General features: G+C 44.6%; 1 long non-coding RNA gene across 2 annotated transcripts; it reads left to right on the forward strand.

Moving 5' to 3' along the window:
• Positions 1–17,921: 17,921 nt before the first annotated feature.
• On the forward strand, positions 17,922–19,779 carry LOC137486415 (uncharacterized). 2 transcript variants are annotated; one of them, XR_011005722.1, is made up of 2 exons: positions 17,922–18,382; positions 19,049–19,779. It is a non-coding gene; the product is annotated as an uncharacterized lncRNA (long non-coding RNA). The 2 variants fall into 2 exon arrangements; XR_011005721.1 differs by lacking the exon at positions 17,922–18,382 and adding an exon at positions 18,915–18,935.
• The last annotated feature ends 2,454 nt before the right edge of the window (positions 19,780–22,233 follow it).

Raw genomic sequence — 22,233 nt, forward strand, 5'->3', positions numbered from 1 at the left:
ACCTGGTTAAAAAACTTCCCTCTTATTGAAAAAAAAAATAGTACATGGTGCTGACATACGTTAAATGGTGGTCAGACAAGAAATGGAAAGGGAAAGAAAAAAAAACACGATCCCCAAAATCATCTCAGCTGCAGGAGACAAAAAATCCAAACTTTTTTGCCCAGCCTTGGAAGCTGCAGCAGTGCCAGAGCAAGGGCTGTGCTGCAGTGTGGGATGTAAGGAGAGCACTCCAGGACAGAGAGTCCTACAGCAGAGATGGGATTATTTGGGTTTTCCACCCCATTACATCAAGTGCCCATATCCGTCTCTACCACTCCCTAAAAGGGTTTATAATATGTATTTTGCCTTCAGAAAATTAATCATCTCCTGGTAATTTTTAAAAATTGCATTCCTACTCAGATATGACTGTATTTTTGGTGGGCAAAAATTAAATATTTCACCCCCAAGTCCAGAGACCTTGGTTTCAAAAGACCTCTCCTCTCCTCTCCTCTCCTCTCCTCTCCTCTCCTCTCCTCTCCTCTCCTCTCCTCTCCTCTCCTCTCCTCTCCTCTCCTCTCCTCTCCTCTCCTCTCCTCTCCTCTCCTCTCCTCTCCTCTCCTCTCCTCTCCTCTCCTCTCCTCTCCTCTCCTCTCCTCTCCTCTCCTCTCCTCTCCTCTCCTCTCCTCTCCTCTCCTCTCCTCTCCTCTCCTCTCCTCTCCTCTCCTCTCCTCTCCTCTCCTCTCCTCTCCTCTCCTCTCCTCTCCTCTCTTTCTTTCCTCATTTTTTTCACAATACAAATGAGCACAGAAACTACAATGCCAAGCAGGCACTCTTTAAGACATTTCATAATAAAAATTAAATGAATTGTTTTGAGCTGCTCAGAAGCTGTTTTTCAGCTCTTTGATGTGTTTCAGGTGGTTTTCTTTCCCTTGTCTGTCTGGGAAACGGGGAAGACTCTGCCAGGTGCTGGCCCAGGTACAGGGAATATAAAAAGGAAGATTTATTTGAGACATGTGTAAGATCCACATTGTGTATGACTCAGCAGCTCATGTTCAAATTTGGCCCATATCAAGAGGAACACAAAAGGCTGATCACAATGAGCAATAATCCAAAAATACGCTGGCTAGAGGTGTGTACTGTGGATTTCAGAGCAAGGCATGACAATTAGAGCTGTGCAAGACAGTCACAGGGACAAAAATAGAGCCCATTCCAAGTGGAAGGTGCCTTTCATGGGATTGGAATTTTTTGGTGTGCATACTTTCAGCTCAAAAATAGCACCTTGGTTCAATAGAATGGGCAAAGTGTGAGGATAAACCCAAATATTATTTCTTTTAATAATAATAAAAATCTGGATGAAACCTAGGGGCATTTGTGCAAGATTTAACAGAAAGGACTGTACTTTGTTTTGTTTTCCTTTAACAAATCCGTTGCTAATTCTAGTCACTGTAAGAGAAATACTCCCATCCTTTCAGCAGTCAAAAACATCTTGGATGATGAGGATGCTCCACGATTCAGGAACCCACATGCATGGTCTTCATCTCCACTGACTCCTGGGGGAACTGAATGCTCTCTGTTTTTCAGAGGTAGTTAAGTACCTAGTGGGACTGTCAGATGCACTTCAGAGACTGGCAGCTGTACACATAATTCTTTGCATGTTTCTCTGTCTCTCCCTGCACCACAGGTGATGGGAATGGCAGAGTTTCCTCAGCTGCCATGAAAAACACAGTGAAATACTTAGATAGTGCACACAGGAATTAAAAACAGGTATAACCAGCAGCTTTGAAAGTCCTTGGTTTAAAAAATAAATTAAAAAAATTTAAAATTCTCTACTTTTCACTTATGACAATCCAATTTTTTGGCTTTGTCCACTGGCATTTGTGCAGGGACGGGAAAGAGGAGCTTCTTGGAACAGGGTGTCCACCCAAAGCAATTCAAAGATGTTATTTGCAATTCTCATTATTAATATTTCAGTTTGGATTATTAAGATGCTTCCTGCAGCTCCTATTTTGACTCTTTCAGCTCATTCCTTGTACTGAGCTCTTTTGAAGCCATAAGCCTTTGCCCTGCTGGGATGGCCCCACATGTACAGCGCATTAATCAGCTCCCCCTCTGCTTTCTCTCACTGGAAGGGCAGGAAATTTCCTTCCCAGTGCCTCTGAGCAATTGCCCTGTGTGTGGCAAAGTCCTACCCTGGATGCTGCAGTCCTTGCCTGGCTTCCTCTTTCACCACCAGCACTTTTCAGGTTCTGCCTCAAATAAAAACATCTTCATGCTCCTGTGTTTATTCTGTTACCTGCCTCTAACAACATTTTCCAAGCTCTTTTAGGTGGCTGATGCACCATTGGCATACACAGCTGATGCCTGAAATTCTACCATTTTCCACATTTCGTGAAACAGCTCATTACCAAAGGGTGCTCCCATGCTGACATTTCTCCTTCCCCCACTTTCTCCCAGACCTTCAGAAAAATCTTGGTTCCTTTTTTGTGCTTTAATACCTCTCACTCCTGGGTTCTTTTCTGCATGGAGGGGGTGAAACAGAATTTGTTCATAAGTAAAGAAGGAACCTGTTCCCATTGCTCTTGAGACCATTCCACTCATGTTACACCTTTTTACTGGACTCTGTCAGCCCAGTGATCTCTCCAGTCTTGGGTACAAATTAGACACAAACATTCTTAAAATAAGTCCCAGGAGAGCAGTGAGGAAGGATACACAGACAACACTTAAAGGTGACAACATCAATCACTTGTGCAGCTTTCTGGGACCCACATATTCCCTCACCTCTCATTAAAAATGAAATCCCTTCCAGAGTTTGGATTTGATTCCACCCATGGGAATGTGTGGGAAGGCTGGGTCTGGGTCTGATCAGGACGAACAGCTCTGCTCTCTCCCCACTCCCTTTTGGCTCTCTCATGCTCTGACACTTTGCAGAAATGGAGCAATTCTGGAGTATTTTGGTAAAAAGCAGCTGTCACATTTCACAGCTGGAAGGAAGCTCTGGCCAGGGCAATTTTCAGTGGTGATCAATTTTTTAAGAGACACGAGGTCATGACTGAAAATTTGGCCACACGTGCCAAGGTCAGCCCGTGAAAGCTCAGTGTGATGGACAAACCTGACCTGTCTGTTAATTGATGAGGCCTGCAAACCCATCCCCTTCTAAAATAAGCGTTTTCAGGCCAATCAAAGGACATGGTGCCAAATTCCAAAACTCGTTCAGCTCACTGCAGCCATGTCTGCCTCTGAAACATTCTCAGAGCTCTGAACAGAGATGAGAAAGGAGAGAAAGGGTTGAACAGAGCCCATGGGGCATCACTGACCAGCCCAGGGCTGCCTTTTGCCCACACCTCCTTCCCATTTCCTCCCCCCTATGCTCCTGTGGTTATGGAAAATGCTCAAAAACAATGTGCTGGCCACCCTAATACAGATGAAGGAGAGTATTCCCAAACTGCCACCTGCAAAGATCCTTGTATTTCATTTAATAAGATTAGATCTCATCCATTGCTGCAGACAGAAATGCTGCAGACAAGCTCAATCCCATCCCATCCACAATGGAAAAGGCAGCCCAGAGAGTTGCTGTGGGAAATATTTGTCCCATGTATGCTCTGAGAGCATCTCCAATGACAATTTCTATAAAGCACCTCTGACCTGAACAGTCCCTGACCACCACTCCACAGAAACCTTCTCCTCTGCCTCTCCATAGCCCATCAACAGAAAGACACATATTTTTACACCTTTTAAAATCTTTTTTTGGGTGACAAATTCCATGAGACAAGCAGAGGGAGAGTATGGTGGTTGGGGCTCAAATATGAGATAACAGAAATGTCAGTGCCTATTTTTTACCTCCACCTCAGACAAAGAACATGCCTCAGAGTGGCCATTCACACTTGTTATTTTTTCCCTTCATCTGTTTTTGTAGCACTTTGGGAATGCTTAGGTAAAAAGGTGAATTGTCATCACTTTCTACATTTCCAGCCTCATCAATGAACCACTTGGACCTCAGGAAGTTTAGCTTTTCAGTTTCCACTTCTATGCAACCCTTGAGCAGTTCCGAGCATCAGGAAGCTCAGATGACCCAGCAGACCTCTCTCTGTAACTCCATCTCTGATTTAATTGTCCATTCTGAGAAACTCTGTCCCAAAGGATCTCCAATATTTCAGTCACCAGACTCTCTAGGCCAAGGAGCAGTACTTAAATTCTAGAAGTGTGATAGGAATTATGGACTGGTTTTTTTTTAAGTAATGAAAGATGTCCATTGATAAAGTGAAAGGTAGAATTGGAGTTAATCTGAATTCAGATTGGACCTTGAATTGAGTTATCCAGAATAAAGCCAAAGATAAAACCACACATCTCTGAGCCATCACAATTTTTCTCCCTCTTCCCTTCTCACTTCCAACTTGACAGAATGGCAGAAAACCAAGATCAAGGAGAAACAAGCCACCACTACCAAACCTCACTTCAGCAAAAGCCAGCCCTGGAAGTTTGTTGCACTGTCAGCAGGAAAAGCAATATCAAGCTTTGAAAAATTAATATGATGCTCACTTGCTGTCTAGTTCCTCCTCTGCTTGTCAATAATTCTGTTCATTCCACGAATATTAAACCTGTTTGCAGAGCCCTTAATGTGACAAGAAGCTGATGCCTGAAAGAACGATTACTTTCAACTACACATCATATTTAATTTATTACATAACCTGATGTTATTGCTTTTATTGATGAACTGTACAGTGTAAAATGATTATTTGTTAAAGATTTCTCTGTAGTATAGGAAAAAGGAGGGGAAAAAGGAAGAAAAGGAGAAAAATCTTTACTGCTCCAGAAAGTCACTTGTAAATGCTTTTCTGAAAAGATTCAGGACTGGGAGTTACTGTTATTACCTGATTTTTGGCTCTTTGCCCTGCAGAGCAGATCCACCTTCCTCCATCACTTAATTCAATCCCTCACTGACAAGCAGCAGAGGAGCAGAGTGAAGCTTTTCCTGATGGGATGATGCATGATGAATTCTTCCCTGCTCTGTGCCATTAAATCCAGGTACTTTGTTTGGGCAGGAAAATCTAAATCCCACATCTGAGCTCAAACAGCATTTTCCCCTTTGTTTTCCTGTAATGTGATAAGAGCTTACTGGTCTCTGTCATTGACACCCAGGGACTGGGTGGCCCAGCTCTGACACAAATGTTCTTCTGAGGCTGCACATGGGCAAAACAAGAGACGAGATTCCTGCCTCGAATCACAGAATTCACAGAATCCACAGAATCACTGGGTTGCAAGAGACTTCAAGATCATCGAGTCCAACCCAGCCCCAGCCCCTCACCTAAACCCTGGCACCCAGTGCCACATCCAGGCTTGTTTTAAACACACCCAGGGATGGTGACTGCACCACCTCCCCGGGCAGCCATTCCAGAACTTTATCACCTTTTCTGTAAAAAAACTTTTCCTAATATCCAACCTGTGTTTCCCTTGGTGCAGCTTGAGGCTATGTCCTCTGGTTCTGTCAGTGCTGCCTGGAGGAAGAGCCCAACCCCACCTGAGCACAGCCACCTTTCAGGAGCTGTACAGAGTGATAAGGTCACTCCTGAGTCTCCTTTTCTCCAGGCTGAACACCCCCAGCTCCCTCAGTGGTTCCTCACAGGGTTTGTGTTCCCAGCCCCTCTCCAGCCTTGTTGACTCCTCTGGATGCGCTTGAGCATCTCAAAGTCCTTCTCAAACTGAGGGGCCAGAACTGGACACAGCACCCGAGGTGTGCCCTCACCAGTACTGAGTACAGGGGGAGAATGACCTCCCTGCTCCTGCTGGCCACACTACTCACACTGTGAAGAAACATCTACCCTGATTTGGGAAGGCTGGGAATAATGGAGCTTGGTTTGTGCATATGAGGAAAAAAGGAGCAGAGATACATTAGAATTAGGGCTCCTATGGCAACTTAACTTCAATAAAGAGAACATTTCTTTGGCTTCCAAGCTGTCCCAATGAGTGGTCGGTATTTTTATGGGTGCTAAAGGAAGCAGCTATCTTGGGTGATTACTGTGGATGCTGATGGTTGAATCACTGGATCATCCCCACTGCCTGTTTGTTATTTTAGGATTCCAGTTCAGAGGCAAAAATGACAACATGAGAGATGTCTCATTTGGACAAGTCAGCACTGAGAGGTTGTGGTCCTTCTCCAGTACTTCAGCCACTGAAGACAGGACACTGAATAACCCTCTAGAACTTCCATTGAACCTCTCTGGGTCTTGGTTTCCTAATTCTAGACACACAGACTGAGAATAACCTAAACAAAACTGATCATGGCAGGAGACTGCAGAGGAACCAAGAGGGCCCCAGCAGTGTCCCAGCAGAGTGTTTTAGTCCTGACACCCTCCTCTTCCAAAAATACATGGCTTTAATTTGTTACAGGGGGTTGAGGGCGTGTGAAGCTCACTCCATAGGAAAACAGATTAAAAAAATCAAACCACAAAGGAAATGCCCTATTCAGTGTCAAGTTTTAGAAATTAATTACCTGCCGATTCCTGAAATCATGATATTAGCTGGAGTTTTATCTCTGGTTTCACTCAGGTAGCAACACAGCATTTTGAACAGAAGGCATCTTGAAGTCTGCAAACTTAACAGAGATGTCCCTCCTGATTAAAAGGTGCTCTGCATTTCCATAGTGCACTGGGAGAAATGCAGTCTCAGAAGGGTTCTTGGGATGGTTTGATACTGAAACAGATGTAATAAACAATTCAACCTGTTGCTGAGAGACATTTCTCTGGCAAACTGGTTATAAAAAATAATTAGTGATGGCACTGATATGAGAAGGAAGAGTTAAGGATGCCTGGCTTTGGATGCATTTCTACTCAGGGCTGATTGCAAATACCAGTTGAGGGTCTTATTGCTTGGGCTTTTCTAAGATACCTTTTTCCCTGTTGAATTTTTATTTTTAAGTCTTGGATCTCATGCTGCAGCTTCTCTGTTGACCAGGAACTTCTTAGAGGCTCTGATTCCATCCAGCTGTCTGAGTCCAAAAAACAGAAGTGAAAAATGAGATCATTCTCTTTGCAGTGTTTTGACCCAAACTCTATTTCCCTGGATGAAAGCAAATTTCAGGGGTAAAAAAAATCCAGAAATACAAACCCCAGTGGTCTGCATTTCCCAGAAAGACTCAAATAATAGGAATTATTCAACTTTGCTATTTCATTGCCTTCCTGACCCCTGCCATTTTCTGCCTTCCAGACGCCAACAAGATCTTAACCAGGATTCTGAGAAACACAAGAGACCTGCAACCTCTGATCACATAAAAGGAAGAGAACAGAGAAAAGAAAAGAGTGTGAAAGCAAGCGAGAATAAAGCAGATAAGCAAAAAAAAAAAAAAAAAAGAAAAAAAGAAAAAAAAAAGTGAGCTGTAAACCTGATAAGATTTTTAGTGGCCCAGAGTGTTTATTTGTGTAAGGATCTTCCTGCTCTGTCGTGTAAGCACAATTTTCCTTCCTTCCTTCCCTGGCTCCATTCTCTCTCTCTCTTTTCCCTTCCATTACTCTTTAATAGCAGAAATGAAGCCTCCTGCTTTGCACTGGCCTGCTGAGCCGTGCAGGCCACTGCAGTGGATGCTTCCCAGGCAGCTTTGCCAAGCAGGCTGTGGACTGTGACTCGTTTTTCCCCAAATCACTGTTCTTCCTGGCAGCCCAGCCAGTCCCTCCCACACTCCTGCCTGTGCACAAATGCAGAAATGCAGGCCCCTGCCTGGCACACCCATTCACCTTCTGAAGGACAAGAAAGATGCCTCACTGACACCTGTTTTTCTTTTCTCACCTCCCCATCCCTCATTCCAGCCATCCGCTGAACTCTCAGGTAATTAAAAAGAAAGCAGATATGGGAGGTACAGGGTTTTTTGGTTTTGTTTTCAAAACTCTCCCTTATCTCAGAGGAATTTACACAGGAGTTGGTTTCTCAATCTCTTTTTTATTCCTTCTCTGGTGACTTTCTCTGTGCTGGGGATGCGGCGCTGACCTCCAGCAGCAGAACTTTCAACTTTCCCTTTTCTCCCAGAGCTGTTCCTAAGTGCTTTGCAGCTCATTGAAAACCCATTAATTCTGTCTGTGCCCTATCAGATTAAAACCTCTATTCGAGTAACATTTCAAATATCAGCTGCTTTGCCTTAATATCTTTCTTAATAACATTTCTCCCAGCTTCACATTCACACTCAGCTCCCCTGGGTGCTTCCCTTTTCTGTGAGTATTGTTGATTCTTTAAGAACACACACTCTCTACTCCCTCTTTCTGCTGATGTTCTCCACTGTAGTTTGCTCTCTTCTACCCCATCTCCTCTTTCTCTTGCCCTTATTTTATTCCTCTTCTATGAGGAAAAGCAGCAGCTCTTTTCTACATTTCCCAGTCCCAAATTTCAGCCCCAGTAGAGACTTGCTGTTACCAGAGAGTTCCCAGCTGGGAAAGAACTTACCCAGCTCCTTGTTCATCCAAACAGCAGCCACAGAATTTGCTGGGCCATGAATGCAGAAGCACAAAAATCTTTCTGAGTAACCCTGAAGACCCATCCCAGTTATTTAACCAGGATATCCCTGTTTCCACTGGACTGAGTTCCAATCTCTTAGGGCCAGAGATTTTAGCTCCAGAGAATAGGGAGGCTGTGAGGTGTTTCACACCCCACCAGCCTCCCTGACAGGCCTGAGCTATGACTCCACAGCCTCTGTCACAAGGCTTTTGTGGGTGGAAGCTTGTTTTTGTATCCATCAGTGAGCCCCAGAAGTTATGGATGCGGCATGGAGACCATGACTCAGTACATCCTCCCCTTCCTCAGCCAACACCTTCCAGATTTGGAACAGCAGAACTTGGATGTAGGTTCAGTGTCAGTGGGCACAGGCTTGTGTAGGAGACAAAAAGGGATGACAAACACTTGATGCCATCAGAAACTCTCTTCTGACATCATTGAGGACCTTCCAGCCTCTGCCCAGAGGCAGAAATTATCCTGGACTTTGTCATAGTTTCTCCTTTCTGTGCTAACACTTCTCAAATTGCTCTCCTTAACTTGTCCACTCCCTTAATCCTTCTCCCCTCTTGTGCTGCTTGTCTGGCAGAGATCTGTGTCCCTGGGGTGCAGGAGGTTGGGGCAGAGAGAGGCAGCAGTGTGGGCAGAAAGAAATGGTGATAACCCATAATAACCATCTCTCCCACAGGAAATCTGTGTGTTTACCTAGGGAAAGACAGAGGGAAATGGGTTGGGAGAAACCAAACACCACAGGGATGGAAGGGCCAGATGTGGGTGAGATCCTGCAGGTCCCTACCAGCAGGGGATGGGGAGCACCCTTGGCCTCATGGCAGTGGCTGGGTGGGACAGGGACACCTGGAGCTACTCCGGGGAGCTGGTCTGGGGGACCTGAGCAGTGTCAAACAGGGGGACTCCAAAGCTGCTGCTGAAGAGACCACTCTCAGCTCTCATTCTGATACAGCAACAGCCATAACCCCACAGCCAGATACCACACCAGACCTCTGGCTTCATTCATATGCTCAGGCTGCTCTTACCCTACATGGGCTCAGAGCTCACCCCACACTGACTCCCAGCTGATATTCCTCCAGTGAAACCACCACAGCTTCCAATCCCCACGGATTCCCACATTTTAGGATATGGTGCAGCCAAGAATAACACACAGCTGATTTTATTTTCCTAGGTGACTGAGGCAAAGGAGTTTGGTGGGGCAGAATTGTCTTAATGTGGTCTGAAATATTCAAGAGGAACAGACACAAATCTCTGCATATATTTCCTTCAGTGCATTTGGGGAGAGGCTGCCCACAGAGAAAAGGAATGCTCCGTATGGATTTCAACCTGTGCAAGGTGGAATGGACTCAGCTGAGTAGTTTGCAATACATAATTTATCAGAGGAGTTTATCTGCTATTTTTTGCTCATGGTTTCCTCAGATTGTTGTGGGTTTTTTCTCCACAGCCCTTCATTATTCGAGCATAGTTGGGGATTTTACATATATATATAAATATATGTATAGATAAAATCTCTAAAGATTTCTCTGAAGAGGTTTTAGTTGTTTCAGTAGTAATAGGTGAGTTGAATCATGTGTCCCTGGTCTTATTATTCACAATAGGAGGAAGTTGCAATAATCACTGAATAGCCATGCACATTAATTTTGGAATTCATGTTCATCTGGAAGAATTCTGTGGGATGAAAGTTTATTGCTGTTGTTGTTATTACTGTTTATTTTATAATGGCAGGAGGAGCTCCATTGTCCTTGGTCTCCTGGTGGACACCAAGGGGTGCAAGATAACTGAAGGAATTTCATTATATATTTGGAGGATGCATTTATACCAACGTTACCATTATATTCTTTCTGTCTAATATTTTTTCCTGAACTGAATACTTAATTCTTCTTCAAGGACCAGCTTTAGCATATGCAGGGCCCTGTGTGAAATCAACACAGCATAATCACAGAGGAAAATTATATGGAGGGGAGAAATGGAGGCTGGAATTATGAAAACTATATATAAAAAAAAATCCAGACCCATGCTGACTCCTTTCTACTTCCAGCCATTTATCTAGAACTGGGCAAGCAGTACAAATAAAGAGTAAATTAGTTGGATTTGCATCATTACAAAGTAATCTTAAGAAAATTTATTTTACAATTTCCTAATCATTCTATCATTAGTAGCTCAGTCCACAGCCAGATTGTGCAATGTGCTTTCACCTGGGTTTGAAATTTAAAACAGGTAGAAGGATCTTTCACACTAAAACTGCTTCCAGAGGCTGGTGATGGTGAGGTGTTTTAGGGGGAAGGATAGCACCCTTAAACCTATTTTACCTTGTCTCTCACTTCTCAGTGAATCAGGACACAGGAAAATCTTTCTCTGTTTCCCCTAAAGCCAAGTCCCCTGATTTAGAACATTTTTGGACCAGGGACTAAAATGCTGTCACTGCTCAAAGCAATGGCAAAACTCAGAAAAGTCAATCTCCTAATGATGTCTACATTTTTGAAAGGAAAAGAAAAAAAAGAAAAACAGGAAGGGAAGGAAGAAGGGCTACCTGTGATGTCCAAGAATAAAGAACCTGCAGGAATGAGGCCCCCCTTAAATGAAAGCTGGAGTCCCCAAAATCTAAAGGCATCCTCCTTAATTAGGCTCTCCTGCAAAACACAGGCAACAAATGCTATTGTGAGGCAGCTCCTGGGGTTTATTTCCTTGTTTATTTGTCTGTTTGTTTCTGAGCAGCCAATGAAAACTTCTCCAGGGACCTGTTTGATTCCTCTCTGCAGTCTGGGCTGGAATATTGATCCTAGAGAAGAGATGGGTGTTTTGTGTCTGTGTGTTGGAGAAGAGATGTGAGTTTTGTGCATGGGAGCTTTGTGTATATGAGGATGTGCAAGCTTGTAGGAATGCAGAACACGTGAGAAAGGCTTGGAATTCACCTGACAGCCCCAGAATTCACCTGACAGCCCCATCCCCTCCCCACAGCACCTCTTCTCCTCCTTTCTCCAAGCCCAACCTCAGAGGAAGTCATGTATTGCCATTGCTTCAAAAGCCAGCTCTAATTTTCTGGCTAATGAAAGACGTATTGACAAAAGTTGACATTAAGCGGAACTAATTACACTGTAACTGCTGAATAACTAAGAAATAACTACCCTGTAATTTATGGTGCAGCATGGACTCGGTGCAGCAGCTCTCAGAGCTGCTCAGTCTGTGTTGAGCTCACTGGTGCATGCTCTGCAGAACTTTTCCCCTGCCAGGAGGACCCTCTGGATGTGAAACTCAAACACTTGGCCATGGTTAGAGCACAAACCCAGCCAGGCTTCCCACAGCCCTACAGAGCAATAGGATACGTGACTGCCCCCATTTTATTCCTGGTTTTCATTCAAAGCCCTAATCCCATCTGGGATGCCCTCTGTCTCACAAGGAGTCCATGCCACCTCCTGCATCAGCTCCCCATTGTGGATACCAAGGGCTGGGATATATAAAAGGGCTGGTATGGGGTCTGGCTTGCTGCCTGTTGTAATTGTGGCACCAAACTTGTTCCTCTACTCAAATAATTTGTTGAAAGAGGCATTAACCATGAGCTGGGAGCAGGGGAAGGCAAGATTCCTTGTTTTCACAAGGAGGATGGGGTGTTCCAAGAGACAGCTAGAATCTCTCCCATACATCACTGTCACACAGCAATATCAGTATCCAGCTCAGAAGATAAGTTTAAATGTGCCCTGTTCCATCTGATCAAACTCAGAATTTCTTAGACTTCATCATTAAAGTTGATGAGAAAACAAGCATTTGGTCTCCAGAGAAATCTGGCAACTAAACTTTCATTTATGTCTCAGATAGGACCAAATCAGAAAATACAGGTTTGAAATATTTCTCTTCAGAAGTGTCTTGAGTTGATTTTATGATGATACTTTATTCCCTAATCATCTGCTTTATGCCCAGAAATGTCTGCTATAGTTTTAAGATGGACCGAGGGGTGGGGCAGGGAGGTTTGGGCTCCTGCACACCTTGGCTCAAGCCCCTTCTCACCTCGGGGTGCTCTGCGTGGTACAGACTGGGACATTACATTATTCCTTTTGTTGGATTAGTTTTTGCTTGCTTAGGCAAGAAGCTTTTGTTTTGTTTTGTTTTTTTCTTTCCCCACCTTTTTCCTTGGACTCCAGCAGAGATCCTTCAGTTCTTTTTTGGGGTTTTTTGCCCTCTGCTCTCAGAAGCCTGCGGGGCTCGGAGGAGACTGAGCCAGCAAAAGAGAGGACACCAAAACCCACCAGCTTCTCCTGCTGTGAGGAGGGGACTAATGCCAGAAAGTTTCCCATCTATTCTGCCCAGCAGGTGAACCCCTGTGCCTCCCCTTCCCTGAGACAAAAAGGACAGCTGCCATCTTTTCCCCCTGGGTGGGGTGGGGGTTAAGGTTTTGAAATTTCAATATCTAGCATTTATTCAATCCTTATCTGTGCCTTGTGGGAATCCTTCTTTTTTTGGATAACAAACAGTTTGTTGTTTTTTTTTTTTTTTCACCATCACCCATTGGTATTCATTTCCCTCATTGGTAAATAGGTTTATCAAAGCCCTTCTCTTTAGAGGAAATGCTCATTCCAGGGCGATTTCTCCCAAAATTTGTCTCTAAACCGAGACAAGAAGTTATGCCACCACCTCCTGAAGTGCTTCATTTTGATATTAGTGAAACACAGTTTAGCACTGCAATACTGGATGGCATATGGATATATAAGAGAATAACATTAAGATTCTAATATAGAAGTGAAAACAAGTGGGAAATGGAGCAAGAAAAAGTTGAAATAATAAAAAATTTAAAATCCATTCTGATTTCAAATTGATTCAATATTTTGCCTTTGAAATGTCATTGGAATTAGAGTACTCTAATGAAGCATTCATAATTTTACCTATTACCTAAAGAAGAGCAGCCTCTTCCCAGGAAAGAAATGTTCCGTAGACCAATTTACAACTGAGTGCAAACCACAAAATTTTTAGCTTGGAAACTTTTCAGTGCAGAAGGCAGAACTTTGTGCTTTGGTGGTACAGCTCCAAGCACAGCAGGACAGATCTCCAGGCATCCCCTCCACTGAAAGCACAAATAATAGAGCTGTTGGTCAGGAGATTTTCTGATGAGCCCCAGAGGAAGTTATAGTGTGCATAGGAAAACCAGAGAATTTGGAGGTAATGAGAGAAGGGAGAAAGAAAAATCACTCTGTGTTGGAGACAGGAAGACAGGCAGAGAAAAGAGAGGGAGATTGCAAAGATAGACAGGTGGGGAGAAAGAAAGAGAGGTGCAATTCAGCTCCTGCTCCTGCCTGATTCGTTCCACCTCCATTATCATGCACCAGAACAACTCATTCTTCTTTTTTTACCAGAAAGCGTAATAATGTTCCACAGGTGAAGGAGTTATCTCAGCTTTTCTCTTTTCCAGCAAAGCTAACACTCAGTACATGAAATAAAGGTTATCTTGAAAAATAGAAGCTGCAACTCGCATACAAAGGACCCCTTTCCTGTGACAAGGGAGTCTTTTCTGAAGGGGTCTGTTAGATTTTGTGCTCAGAAGAAAAAGGGAAAGAAAATGGATTCGACTGCTTAGTCCCCCTGCCAGGTTGCCAAATTGACTTTTGAACAGGAGCAGGGAGACTCTTTCCCGTGGCATGAAGAGCAGGTTACTCCTACGGGGAGGGCAAAGATGAGGATGAAGAGGAAGGCAATGCTGCTGGCCAGGCAGGGGATTAGGACAAAACTCACCTTTCACATCTCTCCCAGATCCATGAGGTCAGGCATGGTCTGAAAGGCAAAGCCCCTGTGTGCAGAGTCTCCAATGCACAATAAGAAGAAAGAAAAGACAAATCTCCCATGGGTTGTGTGTCAGGATGACTGAAGCACAGCACACAGCTGCCCATGCCAAGGGTGGTGGGTGCCCAGCTGTGTGCTCAACATCCCTGTGTGCCCAACATCCCTGTGTGCCCAGCTGTGTGCTCAGCATCTCTGTGTGCCCAGCATCCCTGTGTGCCCAGCATCCCTGAGTGCCCAGTGTCCCTGTGCCACTGCCTCTACATGGCTCCTGCTACTCCCTGTCCCCTGGCACCCAGCCTGGCACAGCCACACCTGCAGAGGTGTGGAGTCTGTTTGCTGCGACTACTGAAACAACCCCATAATGCGTATTTTGACACATTCCCTGTGAGGAAAAGATCCCATATCTTTTAAAACAAACCCTAAAAGGGTCTGCAAAGAGAGATAATTTAAATCCTCACTTAAATGACTGATAAAAAGATCTGGCTTTGACACTAAATGTTTTCAAAGGGCACCCAGCTCATGCCAAGGCCTTCCATGGCAGAGAATCAGCTGCCTCTGCTCTATTCTGCCTCTGCTCTTCAAAATTCATCTACCTTCCCCCAACAGATCTTCCTCTTTGCCTCACGTTGCTTTTACATGTCATTGATTCAGTAATTTTGCCACTTAGAGGGTCTTATGTCTTCTGTCCTCACACCTCTCCTTTCTTTTCTCCACGGTGCCTGGATCATTTCTTTATAGCACCAGAATTGAGTCCATAAATCCAAACTGAAGGGTTTTAACCACAGATGGTGGCTGTGATGATGGACTTGGCTGTCTCCAAGGATTCCTTCCTGCTTTGCCTCCTGGAATGGCTGAGGTTTCCATTCTAGAAGCTGACTCCCCCCTGCACTTACACACCTTTTCTTTCCTCTATAGACAACAGCATAACTGCTGAAAAGATTATTTTAGATATATTTAGTTTTTCAGGAAAGGCCAGTGTGAACTACTACACTTTGTGCCCTGATGATCATAAAGTAACACACTAAGCCTAAAGGGTTCCACAGGACATGGCTTGCTGGTGGCTCCTTTAAATGTCACTGTGATGATGAGGATGAACAGAGACAGCTTCTGGGCAGCACCAGGGATCTCAGGTGTGTATTTAGTATTCAGCAGGAATAGATCTGGATGTGTTCATCCCTAATTTCCTTGCAACAGCCGCCTGTCACTTTTATGTTCTCGGGTACCTACAAAAGTCCTTACAGAAGGGATGTATTTATTTTACTAGCAGCTCCTGTCATTGTGATCAGCACTTGCGTGAAATATGGCTTTTTATACTCATTGAATATTGTTTTCTTTTTAAATAATTGACAATAATTTTGTGAAGCCCCAGAAGTTTGTCTTTCCTTACATCAAATGGTTGGAAGTGTCTGAGTAGCGATAATGTTCACTGAAACCCTTGAAGTGTTGACATAACAGAGCGATGTCACATGCCTTGGGCTCAGTTGCGCAACTTAGTCAGTCAGATAGTGCCTTGTTTTGAAGGCACTGGACACCAGTGTGGATGTTGGTGACAAACTGCCATTCTGGGATGAGGAAATGAGGCTCTTTTAAAATCCTTCCTTCCACCCCTCTGAGGATCCCTTCCCATTGTCTGCAGTGAGCCACGGTTCAAAGACTGTCAGAGCACATAAACATGACACAGTAACTGAGAACATCAAAGAGTATTATGTTTTCCATACATAAAGAGTGACAAGCTGCCTAACACTTTATATTTAAAATTCAGACAAAAAACAATTCAAGAAAAATCAAAGCAAAGTCTCCAAGAGAGAGTCAGACAGCACACGTTTGTTACACGCTCTTATCTTTTTTGCCTTGCAAAGTGTCCTTTAAACTCTGCTCCTAAAAATATATATCTAAAATAATCTTTTCAGCAGTTATGCTGTTGTCTATAGAGGAAAGAAAAGGTGTGTAAGTGCAGGGGGGAGTCAGCTTCTAGAATGGAAACCTCAGCCATTCCAGGAGGCAAAGCAGGAAGGAATCCTTGGAGACAGCCAAGTCCGTCATCATGGCCACCATCTGTGGTTAAAACCCTTCAGTTTGGATTTATGGACTCAATTCTGGTGCTATAAAGAAATGATCCAGGCACCGTGGAGAAAAGAAAGGAGAGGTGTGAGGACAGAAGACATAAGACCCTCTAAGTGGCAAAATTACTGAATCAATGACATGCAAAAGCAACGTGAGGCAAAGAGGAAGATCTGTTGGGGGAAGGTAGATGAATTTTGAAGAGCAGAGGCAGAATAGAGCAGAGGCAGCTGATTCTCTGCCATGGAAGGCCTTGGCATGAGCTGGGTGCCCTTTGAAAAATGATAGAAATAATAAAGGAAACGTTTAGTGTCAAAGAGCTGAAAATCACAGTGAATCAGGATCAAATTTAGTGAGGAGGTTTGGACCAAAAAAAAAAAAAAAAAGGCAACAGAAAGAATTTTGAAAATCTTTATACATTTCAAAACTTTCTTAACAGATTTCTAAGTGTTTTATACTAAGCTTTTCTTTGTTTCGCATCAGCATTTCATTTTAAAAATCAGCTTAAAGTAAAACTAGGTGAAGAGGTTAAATAACTTTGAGAAGAGACCTTCAGATCTTAAGCAAATGCAGTGCTCCAGATTAAACATGAACTTACACTTTTCTTTAAATTCTTTCTTTTCCTTTCATTCCCCTTTCAAATATATTTTCAAACTCTAAATGTTTTGAAGTGCATTTTGTCCTTTGACACTTTTCTTTAGCTTCTTTTGCAAATATATATTAAAAAAATATTCTTAACTTAGCTCTTATCACTGATAACTGCTGGAAAAATAGAGAATACCAGCTGTTGTTTGTACAGTGCTTGAAAGGGCTTCAATAACACTGTTAACAAAATGGCCAAAGGGACTGGGGAAGACTCAAGGACAAATTCCTACATGAGCTTCCACTGGAGTATTGAAAGTGGTTCATCACACTCCTCAATTCCCTCTCTCCTCTACACATCCTCCTTCCCAATCCCTGAAATGCCAACACATTTTAATAGCTCCTGCTGCCTCTCTAGGAGAGAAATGCAGCCCCAGGTAATGTTTGTGTGCTCAAAATGGCCACCTGGTGATGGCCTCCAGCTTCTTCCTTGTGCAACTTCTTCTGCCTTCAAATCCAGAGATTAGTGGGTTTGCTCATCCTTTGTGCCCTATAAGCTGTGCCTGGAAAATTGGGGCCTTTTGGGGAGCAACCAAAACCTGTGCACAGAATATCCCCAGCTAATCCAAACCAGAGGCAACTGAACTGTCATTGGACTTGATTTGATTTCCCACCCCCCCCCCCCCCTTCTGGGGATGGTGTTCTCTCTGTTCCCATTTAAAAACCAGGGGTTATTTGAAGTGGGTTATTTATTTATTTTTGCACTTCTATTATCATAAGAACCAAATTGCAACCTTTGAGAAAAAAAAATGTGTTTGTGAAGGGCGGTGGTGGGGGGAGCCAACAAATTAAAGTCAGAGAAAGGGGGCTACATCTTTATCAAAAGACAACATCAAATTAATTTCTGTCTGGTCTCAGGAACTCATGTAAAATTTATAGGCTGTTTGTTAATTTTGCTGTAGTGCCAGCAGCACGGGGTGTTGGTGATTCAGGGGAAGGGCTGGGGTGGAAGGGAGAGCAGGGGAAGGGGGAGGCAGAGGAAGAACACAGCAGCCTTGGCTGGGCTGGCAGGGATCCGTGCATGGAATGACCTTGCCCACGTGCCCAGCTCAGCTGGGATGGGAGCGGGAAGGCAGCAGGATGGATGGCTTTGGATGGGCCCTGCTCCCTCCCTCAGCAGGCACAGCCTGGCTGCTTAAAATTCCGGCGGTGTGCTCAGCTCTCAGAGCAAGGCTGCCCTTTGAACACCAGCACAATGACTCCTCTTACATAACCCAACAGCCAATTCAGCAGGCTCACAACTCAAAAGAGAAGGAGAATTAGTTTTGTATGAACACACCTTCTTTGCCCTCTCCCCACCCTCCTCTCCCATCTTCTTTACTTTTTGTTGGTTCTGGAGCACGTCCATGGACGTGTCTGAGGCATTTGTGCCTTTTCCATTATCTCAGCAGGACAAGGGGCCACAGTCAAGGCAGCTGGAAAAAACCAGGGAGGTCTCCCCAGTGACTTAACTGAGGTGAGAGAACATACTCCCCACCAATGCTTTACAATGGCAAGGTCATTTTTATTTTGTTCTCCAAAATCTCTGCTGGAATTAGAGATTTGCAGCTTTCAGGAGCTCTTCTGGCTTTGCTAAACCCCGTGTTTCTGCTGGAACCCTGCTGTGCCACAAGGAGCATCACCAGTGGCATATTGTGAGATCTGACCCAGGGCAGAAATGCTTTCAGAAAGAGAGATATTCAAGGGTCCCACTGTAATGTGTGGCTGGTAACTTAGCAAAGGTCAGTAGTTCCCCAGCAATGTTTGCAAATGGAAGCCTAACCCCACATCAGCAGCAAAAAAATAAACAAACAGAACTGCTGGAATCGGGTGACTTTCATTTTCATTTCAAACTTTCCAGCTCTCAAAGAAACCTCAGGCATCTGGGTCTTCATTTTAAAGACATAAGCTGGCACCACAGCAAAACTTCTCAGCTGAATGAGAATGCATCACTTTAAAACAGACCTCTAGCACTGATTTAAAGACTCCCCCTGTCAGCTGTCCTAACATTTAAAAGCCTTGCTAAGCAGGTATGGGATTTGTTTTTTCTTTCCTTTTCTCTCTCCCTTTTTCAGGATACTGACCTGGAGATGGATGTTCCCAGTCCCATAATCTGATTCCCATTTTCCCATTTATTTCCCAGCTTGAAAACAAGTGAACTAAACCTGTCCTACACATGTATTGGAAATTATCAAACCAGCTGAAGACTGAGATTAGATTCATATAGAGAAGAATATTCTAGAAAAACAATTAAGCACCCATTGCTCCCCACTAGACCAGAGATTTTACACCAACTTCTAACAAGCAATTTCATTGTGTGAGAGAGAGAAGGAACATGCCAGTGTGGGGTTCAGTGTGGCCCTTCTCCACTCCTTCCTGCCAGGAGTGGTGTGTCCTCATCCTCACAGAGCCTGGGGAGGGGAGGAAGAGCATTCCTGCCAGCCAGGGGTGATTTTTTTCCTCCACAGCCATGGAGAGGAACACTGTGCTCCATAAACACACTTCAAAGATGCCACACTATTAAAAATACATAGACATCATGTGGATCTAAGCTAAATACATATGGCCTTTGATTGCTTGGCATTTCCAATTCATACAGGAACATTACTGCGATACATTATTGATGATCACAAGCATTTCACTGCCTCAGACTAAGGACACCTCTTCCCCTTCTCCCTTCCTCGCATGCAGCACCCTTTGCTGGAGACTGAGCAGTTTAACTAAGCCGTGATTAACGGCACACACACGCCTGACTGTCACTGATGCAGCTCTGGGAGTGCCACTGCTGTGAGCTGAGCACTGCTCTGGCGGAGGGAATGTCCCCTCCGGGTGTCTCAGCTGCTCCCCACCAGTGCCAGCACATCTGGCCAGCTGTGTGTGCCCAGAAGGTGCCTTGGCACAGCCGAGCTGTCCCCCAGCTCCAGCCAGGTAGAGGGTACTCCTCGGGTACAGCAGGGATGGTGAGTGGGGAAAGTGAGCCCTTGGTTCAGCTTGAAAGGGTTTGAGGCTGCAGGGATGGGCTGGGCACAGGCTGCTGGCTCAGCCTGGGAGGGAGCAATGAAAAAACACTCCCTGGCTCAGCCCCGTGCTGGGCTTGGAACCTCTGTCCCTGTGGGACATCGTCTGCCCTGGCACTGCAGCTCAGCTGGGCTCTCCCACACCACACACCTGGGCAAAATGCCATCTCTCCTTTTTGTTCACTCTGGGAAGTTCAGGCATCTTCCCTGCTCTCTCCCTGGGCACTCTGTCCACTCATTGCTCTCCTCCTTCCTGGCCAAAAGCACAGCTGGACTCTGTGTTGGATGTCCCCTTCACACTGGACACATCACCCTGATGATGTGCTGTCACCACGCGCAGCCCTGGCTGCTTTGGGGAAATTCTACACAAATGCTCCTTCTCTCTGGCTGTCGTTTTAGCAGCAGCTCCTTACTGACTCAGTTATACTCCCCCTTTTATTCCTTTAAAAAGGACTTATCCAGAAGCAAGAATTTGGGAGGACGAGGAGAATATTTGGAAAAAAAAAAAAAAAAAAAAAAGAAAATCATTACAGCTGAGAAACAGCTCTTGAAACTTATTAGCTCATGACTCATCTCTCTGAAAGGAGCTAATACCTTAATTTCATATTTCTCTGCTCAAATGGAGACCAAAGCATAAACTGAAATGAAACTTTACACTAATGGCTTCTTAATTACACCCATCTAAAAGCAATTACCTGAGGTTTAACAGATACAAAGTTAGGGTTGACACGGTCAGTAGAAGGGAATGGTGCAGCAGTGTCTGGAAAGAGATGGGCTGTGGGGAAGTGGAACGGGAAGATAACATGGCCAGGCTGCCTCTGCTTCCTCCCCTCTTCCCCTGCTGCTGTGCAATCTCCCTCTGAGAGTGTGTGCAGCACCAGGCAGGTACCCACAGTGAGGGATATTCCTCAGGAACGCACTTGCTTTTGCAGTACTGGGATAAAAATTCCTGTCATAAAACTCCAGCGTGGAGGACTTGGCAAATGCAGTAGCAATAATATTTTCCTCTAGGAAGCCACATCTCCTGCATCCCAAGTCCTGCCTGGTAATGCTTCTTCCTTCCACCTTCTCCACCTGCAAGAGGAGAACCATTCCTACCAGTCCCAGGGTGCATTTTAAGAATTTCTTAATACTTACTGAAGGTTTTGAAATTATCCACACTAAGTTACCACAGGAGACCAAGGTGGTGTCACTGCTGTTATTATAAGCACTATTATTACAACTACTGTGAGTAGATTTCAGTCATGTTTTGCTCACAGTTTAATGATTTAGCACTAATAAAGGGACTTCAGCGAACCAGTGGAGTCCAGGCCACCACAGCAGTGTAGGTTTCCTGTACAATATCTGGAGGAATTAGCTTCCAGGAGTGAGATTGAGAACAGGCAGTACATGGTGCTGGGAGCCATGTGAGCTGGGGAAGTCGTTGAGGTGGATTTGAATCCCAGTTCTCTCTAGAGCTTTAGTCCGAGCTGCAGGGAAACAGCTCCCTCCAGTCTCAAAAAGATCTTGCACCGGTTGGTGGCTTTGTTAGGAAATGCAAATTTTGGGAGGAATAACCACTGCTTAAAGGACTCCCCAAGCCTGCCCAGCCCCACCTCATTTTGTGGAGCCTTGCACTACATCGCACCACTGAACGAGATAACACAATTATTGGCTAATTAGCGTCATCAGAAAGCGTTCTGCAATGGCAGGCTTTTAATTGACTTCCCCATTAACAGATAATGATCAGGCTCTGTCTCCTGCCAGGACGACCCCCACTCCTCTTCCCCTCTGAGACAAGTGGTTGACCTGAAAATGAAACAGCACAGCTGTCCTGAGTTCATTCATGGCTAACAACCCCCGGTTTGGTAAGGGAAGCAACAAACTGAGACTGAGAGAAGGAAAAGAGAAGGAAAAGAGAAGGAAAAGAAGAGAAGGTTCCTCTTTGCCAGCCCAGGCCAGGCTCTGACAGAGCAGGGCTGGCACCAGTGGTAGTGAAGTTGCACAGCCCCATCCTTCCCCTGCCAACTCAAAGCTCTCCCCAGTGCCAGCCCAGGATCCTACTTGCTTTCCTCCCCTCCAGTCTGTTGAGTAATGTAGTTTCGAGAACACAAATTCAATTTCACAGCTTCTTTCAGGGTGCCAAACACCTGGTGTTTCCTTGCCCTGGAACTAAAGCTGAACATTTCCATCATATTTCACAAGCTACAACTGGTCTGAACACTCTTGTTTTGGAAGAAAAGGGCTGAATTATCTTTTTCAGCTTGTTTCTTTGCAGTCAGGTGTGATTTGCTGGCCTCATAAAGTCCATTGGTTACCCTTCTGTTAGAAA

Source organism: Anomalospiza imberbis, chromosome 21, assembly GCF_031753505.1.
Source record: "Anomalospiza imberbis isolate Cuckoo-Finch-1a 21T00152 chromosome 21, ASM3175350v1, whole genome shotgun sequence".
Taxonomy (NCBI): domain Eukaryota; kingdom Metazoa; phylum Chordata; class Aves; order Passeriformes; family Viduidae; genus Anomalospiza; species Anomalospiza imberbis.